The following is a 12,061-nucleotide window of genomic DNA, read 5'->3' on the forward strand; positions in this document are numbered from 1 at the left end:
ATCAGAGTCATATCCACCCATGACCTCTCTCAATCACTCATCTTCATCCTCCTCATCTCCTTAAGTTCCCAGACATCCCATTTTCTTCAGTCTTCTGAATTCATCTTCATCGTTGTTTCTGCTCGTCCTAAGCTCTACTTTTTAAACCTATCTTATCGCTGACATATTTTATCAATTTTTGTTTGAGAATGAAGGGCAACTTTTGTTTCACTTGCCGGATAACCTAGCAACACTTTAATTAAAGGATTACCCCTATTTCCACCCGTGAAATGACTCTCATAGTCCTGATATATTTTTCCCCATTGTAACACCCTTTTATATTCCTTTATTGTGAACTATCTTATTCTAGACTGTATAAGTTATATAGGCTTCCCCCCTTAAATTATTAATATAACCCTAACAACCTTCAAAAAAAGAAAAAATATAAAAATTTTTTTTTTTTTTTCTCCTCCCAAAAAATTTTTTAAATAAAATAAAATATGAATATTAAAAACATTCAATTAAATGCCTTATTCAAAAACCCTTTAATTAAAAATAAAAACCCATTAAAAACTCAATTAAAAATTATGAATAATTTAAAACCAATTTTTTATTCCTATATCACCAATTTATCAATTAGTGTTGAGTATATTACCACAACCCATCAAATGCAAGTAAATGCAAGTTAGTCATCTTCAGACTAAAATACCCCTAAACAAAGCCCTTAACCCCTTGCTCTATAACCCCTAATTATCATAAATTTAAAGAATAATGTCAGTACCTGATTTCCAATCGAACTGCAATCCAGCCCAGTGATGCACATAGCTTCCAAAATGTAACTTTTATTGAAATAGAATTTGCCAAGCCCCTTGTAAAATCGTCATAACATCACATATCCTGTTAGGGAAAGATTTTGTAACCATAATCAGTACCAAAACCTTTTTTTTGACTTGATCCTCTGCCACGTGACGTGATCACTTCCTGTATCTCCTCGCTCCTCCCACTTAGCGTTCCTCTCATATGACAGAAGAACAAAGACACAACATAACATTTTAGTCGTTAATGCAGTCACTGAGTATTTCCAACCATTCAATATTCGTTTGTTCTACATGATTCACTGTAAGACTTTAACTCAGGACTAATTATAGATCGCCCAAAAACCTTTTTATTTTATTTTAATCCGTTATTTAATTATTTAATTAAATGTATTATAATCCGCTACCATATATCTAATTTATAAATTCAATAGGCTACAAAACAAGTTTCATCTTTAACCAATCTTTAAACTAGAATACTCGTGTTAAACTCTCCCTGTGCCTATTTGTTCCGTCGTCTGTGTTCCTCTGTCTGCAGTTTAACCAATGTGTTGTTTTGCAGAATCCCACGCATGCGCAAATATCATTTACTAAATAGATCGCTCCAAACCCTTTCATTTAATTTTAATAGTCTTATTTTAATTAATTATACTCCGTCACCATATATTTGATCTATAAATGTACTACATCTCGCCAAATAGTTTAACGTTCACATAACAGTTACTTTAACGATTTTAAAAGAGTCGTGTTCACCTCTCTCTTCCGGTAGCCCTTAAACCCCTGAACAAGAAACCCCAAACAAACATATGACCTTACGCCACCATTTTGTTTCGTCGACCGCATGTCGTAGATTTAGTGCCATAAACCAAAACGTGTCCTAATCTCGTGTCATAAACTCCCCCTTTCTGTAGTGTAGTGTCGCAAAATTAAACGCATGCGCATAACCATTCAAAAATACTTTTCACCGTGGAAGAAAGATTCTCTCTTCTCTCTCCCCAAACATAATAACAGTCCAGCTGTAATTCCCATTTCCCCCTTATAATCAAACAACATTTACCAGCGCTCACAAAACATATAACCTGACTTACAAACACATAAACAAGTTTAAGAGACTTTCACCCGTCGCAACGGAATCTCTAAGGATATCCGTTAGCATATAGCCCGCAACACAATTAGCATTCAACCTTAGCAGTTAGCTTAGCCTACGGTACATCGTGACACAAAACACAATTAGCACTAGCATCCAGCCACCATGATGTACTTTAGCCTTACAAAAATTAGCCTTTAGCCTCAAGCCTTAGCATTTAGCATTTCGCCACGATGTACCACGTGACCCGAACCATACAATCAAGCCTTAAAAACAAGTCACCACGTGGCATGAAACAATCCAGCATTAACACCAACCTCCAGCTAACTGCAGCCTACTAGCTATACCAATGAACACCCCGCACCGCGGCCCAATCATTTTCCATGATCATCAATAATCTCCTTCTAACTTTATGCTGCCTTGAAAGATGAATCTCATATCAAGCGGTTATCCCCAAACCAATTTCCCGTCGACCAGAGGCGGAGTATAACATAAATACACCAATTCACTTCATAATTCCCGCTTAAGAAATCAACCTGATTCAGTCTAACTAAGCCCAGGATTTGTAGCCCACTTAATAATAATAATAATAATTATTACAAGTCGCCTCGTTTCGAGGTCTTTTCCAGATTCACGGTGCCCTAAAAATGCATACGTATTCCAACCTTTATTCCCTACTAACCCATTGTCACCCGTTACCAATGAATTATACACGTTCAATACTTAAATCCTACCGTTTAATGCTCTAAATTCCAATTAACTGTCGTTTCCGATGAAATAAATTTAGCAGACTTCAGTCGACCAGCAACAAACACCACCTGAGGCCAGGTCATATGGAACATCCCCTCAATGTACACAAGTCATATCCAATCTAACAAACTCCGAAGCGGTAAGAACACACTCACCCTTTTTCGGCCATGCTTCAGAGAGAGTTAGGCCGGCGGTTGACTGAAACAAAGAGGAGACGCAAACCCATGCCCCACGTTGGGCGCCATTATGTCGTATATGATGAATGGTGGTAATATTGCTGATGAACAAAAAGTCCGTTATGCTGCATCGTGTCAGAAGTTTTTATTCATACCACGAGGTTACAGCATAAATTCACAGACACGCGTTGCCTGGAGAACGCCTCCCAGATTGTTATGGCCGTTCTGTCGTCTCATCGTTTAACTCCTATTTATAAACAATGCAAAGGGAGGGGCTACTCCCTCTTCTGGCCAATCACCAGTCTCCCCTCGGGCGTCACCCTCCAAGCGGCACATTTCAAATAACATCATAAAACATCCCCCCTTTGGCCTGAACAACCAACATTCCATTTCGTCATGAAAAACATTTAACAAAGGCATAATCTTCAGATACGATAGCACACTCCTTCAAAACTTGAGACATCTGTGGCATTGTGTTGTGTGACAAAACTGCACATTTTTGAATGGCCTTTTATTGTCCACAGCACAAGGTGTACCTGTGTAATGATCATGCTGTTTAATCAGCTTGTTGATATGCCACACCTGTCAGGTGGATAGATTATCTTGGCAATGGAGAAATGCTCACTAACAGAGATGTAAACAAATATTCACAAAATTTGAGATAAATATGTTTTGTGTATGGAACATTTCTGGGATCTTTTAATTCAGCTCATGAAACATGGGACCAACACTTTACATGTTACGTTTATATTGTTGTTCAGTATAGATCTACTCAGGGTTTTCTAAAGCGAACCAGCTTCAGTTAGCTTCACATTCCAGCTCAGGCTTCATCCATACTATGATGGTGGATATTGCTCATCCGCTAACTAGCAGGTTTGTAACTGCGTGTACATGGCTAGTCGAATGCCAAACTCTTCATGAAATATCAATCCATGGGCTAGTCAGTTCCACTTTTTTTTTTTTTTTCCGGGGGGATGGATCAGCTTAATATTGCAGATAGATTGTATCTTCTATCAATGTAATTGTCTGCATCACTTCCAATCCCCCATGTTTTTTTTTATTTTTTATATATATATATTCCCCTTTATTACTTTTCAACCCCACCATCCTTTCCCTACTTGGAGTAAATTAGTGAACAACAACGCCCAGGCCTCTACTTCCGGTCTATACTTACTATCTACACCTTATGGACAGAGTTAATTTTACAATAATTCTATATCTATATATATATATATATATATATATATATATATATTATTTTTTATTTTTTTGTAGTTCCACATTTTTTAGTTATTTTGAAAATTCAGCAGGCTATGGTGTGAAATAAGCTTTTAGAAGTGTCATCTTTAGTTTATTACTTATTGTTAATGATGAATTTGGTGTTTATCAATGCACAACCACAACCTTTTTTCCCACTCCTATCCATAAAATAATTGTATTAAGTCATACAAAAGTGCTACTGTGCGTGAAGTTTAAAATGCATTCTGTTATTGTTAAAAGTGTAATGTGATATTTTAACTTTTTTTTTTTTTTACACACACACAAAACATTTGATTTAATAAAATATTTCATCAGTACTCTTCCTCAAATGAAGGGGATGGTGACGCAATGTTTGCAAGAGGGAGGGAATCTGATTGCATTGGTCCTCAACTCGTGGCTCAGTCATTTCATTCAAGGGTAAGTGGGTTAGCCTGCCCCAGAGTAGGTTAGTTCTGAAGGAGTTGTTGCCATAGACATTTACATGGCTAAAAGATGAGCCACTTTCGTATGACCAGTTATCCTGAGTTGACCAACGCTACCTCGCTAACTCCTCAAACCTGCTTCGTAGGATACCCCTCTGATCTCGCCTCCTCCCGCCTGCCTTCCATCTTTGAGGACATGTATTTCCATTGTTAGAGCTGTCACTTGACTATCTTGTCAATATCATATACTTTTTTTTGTCTTATTCAGTAAGAAGATGCGACTAGAGACTTCCTCTCCATCTTCACTCATTTGGAATCACTGTAGGACAGGTGAAAGCAATAGTGGAAGCCTTCAGAAGGGTTTGCCAGAAAAGGAGACAAGCCACTTTAGACTATAAAATGCCCAGACACAGATCAAGGCATTGTGCTACTTCTGGATTTTGGCAAAATTATTTTTATGTATCTGTGTTCAGTATGAAGGAAGTTGGAGGTAGTTGCGCAAGCCAATGCTAACTAGCTTGGTAACTAGCTTTGGCGCAATGACTGGAAGTCTATGGGTATGTACTAGCATGCCTGTGTCTGGGAAACTGTCTTATGTAGTATAATTTGTCTTTAGTTTAATGGTATTCCATTATGCTGCTTTTTTACACCAGAGTATACACCCTTATGTTGTCCTAGGGAAACTGTTTCCATAGCTAGGGCTGACAGTGAGGACTTGTGAAGAGCAGAATCAACATCCTCTGCATAATCAAAACAGTTGCTTTGTGAGAAGGTCTTAAAGTCAGTTAGCCATTGTTATGTACATGACAGCTGAAAAGTACCAGTGGCCTGGCTTTAGACCCAAGTGAGAGCAGGTCCGCCAGAGCCATGGCCCAGTGAGACACGGGTGCCGGCCCGCGTAGATGGAAACCAAAAAGCCAGCCTTTTGGGTAATACACTGGGGTAAATCCTGTATGGAAATGCACCAGTAGAGTAGGGAGTAGGCAATTCTGGTCCGGGGGGGGGGGGGGGGGGTTGTTCCTGCTCAGCTGTACACACTGCAGAACCCTCAGGACTCGAGTTGCTCTGTTTTCATGTAAAACGTTACTTTGCAGTGTGCCTTCAAAAGTCTATTTTCTTTTCAGTCCTCAAATGTTGTGTTTGGCCACAATAAAAAACATGTTTATCACCACCCTTTGTTGCAGTGTATTCATATGAATCTTACAGCACATCTTAAATCTTTATGGCCAGGATTCAATCCGATCACGCATTGTCGACAATGCACCTTTTAAAGGCAATGTTCGGGGATATTGCATTCACGGTAGGCTAAACGCTGCATACGACAACTAAATCTGAAATTTGCTTTAGATCGGATCAACGCGAGATCGTATTGAATCCGGGCCTAACTTTATGCTTACTACACAAAGTTCATCATCAACAACACACTAAGTTAATTACAGATACAGTTCTGCAGCTCAAATGTCCTGTGTCAAACTAATGAGCAAGGACTCCTCTCACGAAGCCAGCTCGCTTACGCCTGGTTTCATTTAAGTGAATAGGTGCGTATCACGCTGTGCAAACGTTACGTGTCCGGTGTAGCAAGCCAGTTAGACTGGCAATGTTCTCATAGTTCAAGCGTTAATTCAGTCATATCTTATCCAACAAAGAAAACTGTGAATGTGCCTCTCAATCTTCTGTCTGATCCCCTTCCCCCACACCGGGCACAGTCATGTTTCTGTGCATTATCTCCTTGTGTTCTCTTAGGCGTTGCTTTGATCTGAAGCATTTAAGACAATCATAGCAATATGGCTTCTTCTCAGTGTGTATTTTCTGATGACTATTTAACGCCCCTCTGTCACTGAAGCATTTTTGACATGTAGGACACACATGCGGTTTCTCCCCTGTGTGAATTCTCAAATGCACCTTCAACTGAAAACCTGTGGAGAAAGATTTGCCACAAACGTGACAGTGGTGTGGTTTCTCCCCTCTGTGTCTCTTCATGTGCCGATTCAAGTTTGAACTCTGACTGAAACATAGGTCACACTCCTGGCAGTGAAACGGTTTGTCATTGGTGTGAATTCTCATATGCACTGTTAGAGAATGGCTATAAGTAAAACATTTGTTACAAAGCTGACACTGATGTGATTTCTCCCCTGTGTGAATCCTCATATGCAATTGTAGATTACCATTCTGAGGGAAGCATTTGCCACATTCAGGACAGCTATAGGGTTTCTCCCCTGTGTGAATCCTGCTATGATTTTTCAGGTGCGCCATCCTAGCGAATGTACTGCCACAATCCTGGCAGCGAAATGGTTTCTCCCTTGTATGAGTCCTTATATGCATTTTAAGGCAAGTGCCAAGGCGGAATGTTTTGCCACAATCATTACAGTGATATGGTTTCTCTCCAGTGTGGATCCTCATATGCGCATTCAGATTTCCACTCTGAGCATAACATTTGCCACATTCATGGCAGCGATGAGGTTTCTCCCCTCTGTGGACCGTCCTTATATGCAAATTCAGATTTGCAATACTGGCAAAATATTTATCACAGTCATTACAGGGAAATGGTTTCTCCCCTGTGTGGGTCCTCATATGCTTTTCCAGATCCTTAGTAGCATCAAACCTTTTACCACAAACATCACAAAACCTAGTTCTGTGAGTTTGTAATATGTGATCCATCACACATTTTAGGGATTGACAGGTTTTTCCACAAACACCACAAATGTGTTCATTATCTTTTCTGTGACTTTTCAAATGTATCAACAAAGCTCCAAAGGACTGACAAGGCCTTCCACACACCTTGCAACAAGGACCAGCAGGGCTTTGTCCTTTTCCTGTCCGTGTCCTCTTTAATTTGTGCGTCTTTAAAGCAGACAGTGGTCTTCCACTCTCCTTCCTATCAACACTTTCACTGTTTTCACCCTGAGCTGCAGAACAGCCTGGATTTACTGCGGAGAGGGCCTGAGAGTCACTGGTTGGTTCTGAAGAGTTCTCTTTCTGAGGTTCTGTTTTTATCTGTTCAGTGGACAAATCTCCATTTTTGCATTCCTTACTTTGGGTTTTGTTAAGATGTGAGGACCAAGTTGGGTACTGATCATAGTCACTTTTCACACGGGGAGGAGTAAACACAGAGTCTTTAGTATTATACTCCAGCTCTTGACATTCCTCTTTCCCCTGGCTGGTCCAGAGTTCCTCCTGTTCCTCTTTAATCTGTGTGGGGTCTAGGTCCTCCTGCCCCAGACTGGGGCTCCACTCGTGCTCACAGTGCTGCTGCTCAGGGGGAGCCTCTAACTCAGAGACGTTGAGCTGTTGGAGGTCTGAAGGGAAGGAGAAAGGATTCATTAGCTAGAACTCAAACACTGACATGAGACAGACAGGGGTCTCTGTAAACCTGGGAATAGTCCTAGTTCCATAACAAGTGTTGTGAACAACAATGTTATCATTAGAATGCACATGTAGCGCTTTATATGGACATTTTTACATATTCAATGTTTTCTTTAATATATGATTTTGTGTGTGCTCAGGGAACTAAAATGGAAATTCCAAGAAGATTTACAGAGACCTGTGGGGCGTTCACATGATATCGGAAGTTTGGAGTTCCAACTGGGAAATTTCACTTCAAAAACCGTCCAAGTTGTAATTACAAACTCAGAGAAAATGTTCATACCAGAGTTGTGACGTTTCATCTCTGGCATTTCACCTTTTCAACCAAAAGATGACATTGTAATTGTGAAACACGGATTTGTTGTCAAACTTATCAATGTGGATACTGTAGCTAGTTTGCCATATTGCCAATGTTAAGCAACTTAGCTAACTATATTATTAGCAACGTTAGCTAACGTATCTAGCTAGCTAAAATATTTTTGGTTGAAGAATTGTTCTGACTTCAAAAGTACTTGAATAGAATCATGTCGGTCTTATGACCTCCTTATTGGGAAGTTCCCACGTCCGACGAACATGTGAACGCCCCACTAGCATGCCAACACGTTGGCACTCATTTTGAGAAGGGTCCATCTGTGGACCGCAGACTGGGGGGTGTGACATGTGGGGATTTTCGTGTAGTGATGATCGACTACACACAACGCCCACCAAGTAGTGAGTGCCACGTGAGATTAGCTTGCTAGCTACTTCCCTCGCCGTAACCTGGCCGTAACTGCAGGAAAGCTGTGCTCGGCCGGCGGGGGCGAAGGACACTGCATACCAGTGTTGTGAAACACCAACTTGCCGTGCATGCTCTACCCACTGAATAGACTGTATGTATCCCGGTGACATCCAGATGGTTACCAATATTATACTGAACAAAAATATAAACGCAACATTTTAGTCATTTAGCAGACACTCTCATCCAGAGAGACTTACAGGAGCAATTAAGGTTACGTGCCTTGCTCAAGGGCACAGACAGATTTTTCACCTAGTCGGCTCGGGGATTAGAACCAGCCACCTTTCGGTTACTGGCACAACGCTCTTAACCACTAAGCTACCTGCCGCTTTCAAACATTTTACTGATTTACAGTTCATATTGTATAAGGAAATCAGTCAATTGAAATAAATTCATTAGGCCCTAATCTATGGATTTCACTTGACTGGAATACAGATATGCATCTGTTGGTCACAGATATCTTTAAAAAAGGTTGGGGCGTGGATCAGAAAACCAGTCAGTATCTGGTGTGACCATTTGCCTCATGAAGTGTGACACATCTCCTTCGCATAGAGTTGATCAGGCTGTTGTGGCCTGTGGAATGTTGTCCCACTCCTCCTCAACGGCTGTGCGAAGTTGATGGATATTGGCGGGAACTGGAACACGCTGTCGTACATGTACAGTGTATAATATTTGTCATGAAGGCTGCTATGCTACTTGGAATAAAATAACTTTGAGGAAAACATTTGGCTACGTGTAACTTCGGCCGGTGACACCATGATACAACTCAGGTCGGCAGCCACCATTGGACACCGGTGCTCGTCGTCATTCCCGAAGGCAGTAACGTTAGCTGATTGCCAATGTGACATCCAGATGGTGTCCAATATTACAGATTATTTATTGTTTGCACATCGAAACATAACTCTTTTTAACTAGCGCCCGGCCTTTAATGTCTGTTTTTGTGTGTGAAGCCGAAGCTAAACTTCCCACATAGCGTGGATAATTGTGTCACCAACAGTACTTTTACAAGCAGCTTCAATGGCAAGGGGCGTGGCATGTAGTGACGCAATGCTAATGGTCATTTGTTGTGGGGTGTTCGTTGTAGTAACTGCAGTCCGCAGATATACAGTGGGCGGACTTGATTATGTTGAGCCGCGGGGTACCGGTCTATAGCCCGTGAAGTGAACACACCAAAGCCGTGAGGGAGGAGTGCAGCGCCCTTCTCAAATCGAACAGAAACCTGTGCGGCTCGGTCATGTTGTCAACAAGACAGCATGGTGCATCATCTATACAACATCTATTTTCCATATAATATGTTTGAATTTTCAAACTAGTTTTCATTGGGAAGGCAGATCAAGCATTTTTTTTTTTTTTTAAAGCAATCACCTTCGCATGTGAAAACACAGAATCCTACTCATCACTCTTAACTGCGTAACATTTGTTTTGAGCAGACTTCGCTGTGCCTTTGAACCACTGAGGTATAATAAGAACTGGTACTGTATATACTGTACTGAGGTATAATAAGAACAAGATGTTCGACCATTGTTTTCAAGGGGGAGGGGCTATACGGACAAGCATGGTGCCCAAAATTGATGACGTATGCTGCGCTGCGAGTTGAGTGGGGACGAACAGATTCAGTTCAGTCAGTCATCCTAACGAGCCCACCCCCAGCTAGCAAGTTTAGGCATGTGGTTAGAAACTTCAACGAGAATTTGAAACTTCTGAGATTGTTCAGAATCATTCAGTATTTATCAGAGTAATTGTTTGTTTATTTTGTACAAAAATGTTGCAGTAGCTGTATATTTTCTGTGAAAATCACTGCAATAAATGTGCTTTAGCTGTCACCCTGGCCTTATATCGGCTACACTATCTAGCTACTTCCTTTTCCCTACTGCAGGACAGCAGTGCTCGGCAAGCAGGAGCGAAGGATACACTGTGCCCTGTGTTGTTGTGTTGCCGGTTTGCAGCGCTAACTCTCACCATTTAGCAGTAGACTGTCACGATGACATCCAGATGGTTGCTACCAATATTACAAGTTATTTCTCGTGTAGGCTGCTATCCTACTCTAAATATAATCAAGTGGGATGGAACAAATTGCCCATCCACACCAGCTTGTCGTTATGTTAGCTAATTGGCATGTCACAGTGACATCCAGATGGTGACCAATACCACAAGTTATTTCTCCCCCGTCCATCGAAAGAAACATAACTTTCCTTTACAAGTTGTAACTAGTGCCATGCTGCTGTTCTGGCCAGCCAGCATAAACTAGGCTCATCAGGACGGGGGAAAAAAGAGTGTTGCCCCATCAGGAGGACTGTTAAAACCGCCAGCTTCAGTCAGCTGATTCTAGCCATCCTTTATAGTTAGTTATAGTCGGGCAGCTTAGTCTCCTATTCAGAGGACCCCCACTTTTGTTAGTGGGGCGGCAGGTAGCTTGTGCCAGTAACCGAAAGGTTGCTGGTTCTAATCCCCGAGCCGACTAGGTGAAAAATCTGTTGATGTGCCCTTGAGCAAGGCACTTAACCCTAATTGCTCCTGTAAGTCGCTCTGGATAAGAGCGTCTGCTAAATGACTAAAAATGTAAATGTCTTATTGGTCAAGGTCACCCCAAATACTTATCACCACATTTCGTTCTGCCTATCCGTGGCCTTGATTCCCGGGACTTCAGTTTCAGTTAGTCTATGACCCCAGCATGAAGAGTGGTCAGAAACATTTTTTTCCCCCCATCTTGATGAGCACTTCCACGGTTTACCCTCCTGCTGAACTTTTCCTCCTGTGGACTGAATTCCGGTATGTCTGATGTTTATTTGTTCGTGCATCTAAACAATCATAGTTCATGTCAGTTCTCACTGGACATTATTCTCAGTTATCTGAACCATGAGTGGTCAGATGTGTGTGTGAATGTGGACATCTTCTTCCATTAAAATCCCCTTAACCTCTGCATCCGCCTCATCCTTGTTCTGACCGGACATTCTGTAGTGGTTGCTACCAGCCTTAAGCCAGCCCCTAAGGTTTCTTATTACATTCATGGTCCTTCGATTCTCTACAACCCTACCGCTATTTTTCAACAACTGATTGAACTGAATCCATTGGACATGACTCCAACAGGGTCACCAGGAGGGATCAGCTAATGAAGTTGGAAGTCCCACCCAGTTGACTACATTAAAATGGTGGAAGCCTACAATGCTGCTGCCCATTCTAATAAGGCCTTTTGGCCAGTAGAGTCCTCTATGGTTTATATGGGCCAACATCATATGCGCACTGGGCGTTAGCCTGCACAGGGAGCAGCGACGATGTCATCACATCATCCAAAAACATGGTAGACTTTGGCTTAATATAAAATGTTAATATCTTCTGCTGTGAGTGCTGGAGAAAAAAAATCGGTTTGAGTGACAATTATTTGAATAATTCAATGGATGTTTTGTGCACAAAGGTGACTCTATATGGCCGTCTAT

This window comes from Coregonus lavaretus (assembly GCF_964263955.1).
Source record: "Coregonus lavaretus genome assembly, chromosome: 21".
Classification (NCBI taxonomy): Eukaryota; Metazoa; Chordata; class Actinopteri; order Salmoniformes; family Salmonidae; genus Coregonus; species Coregonus lavaretus.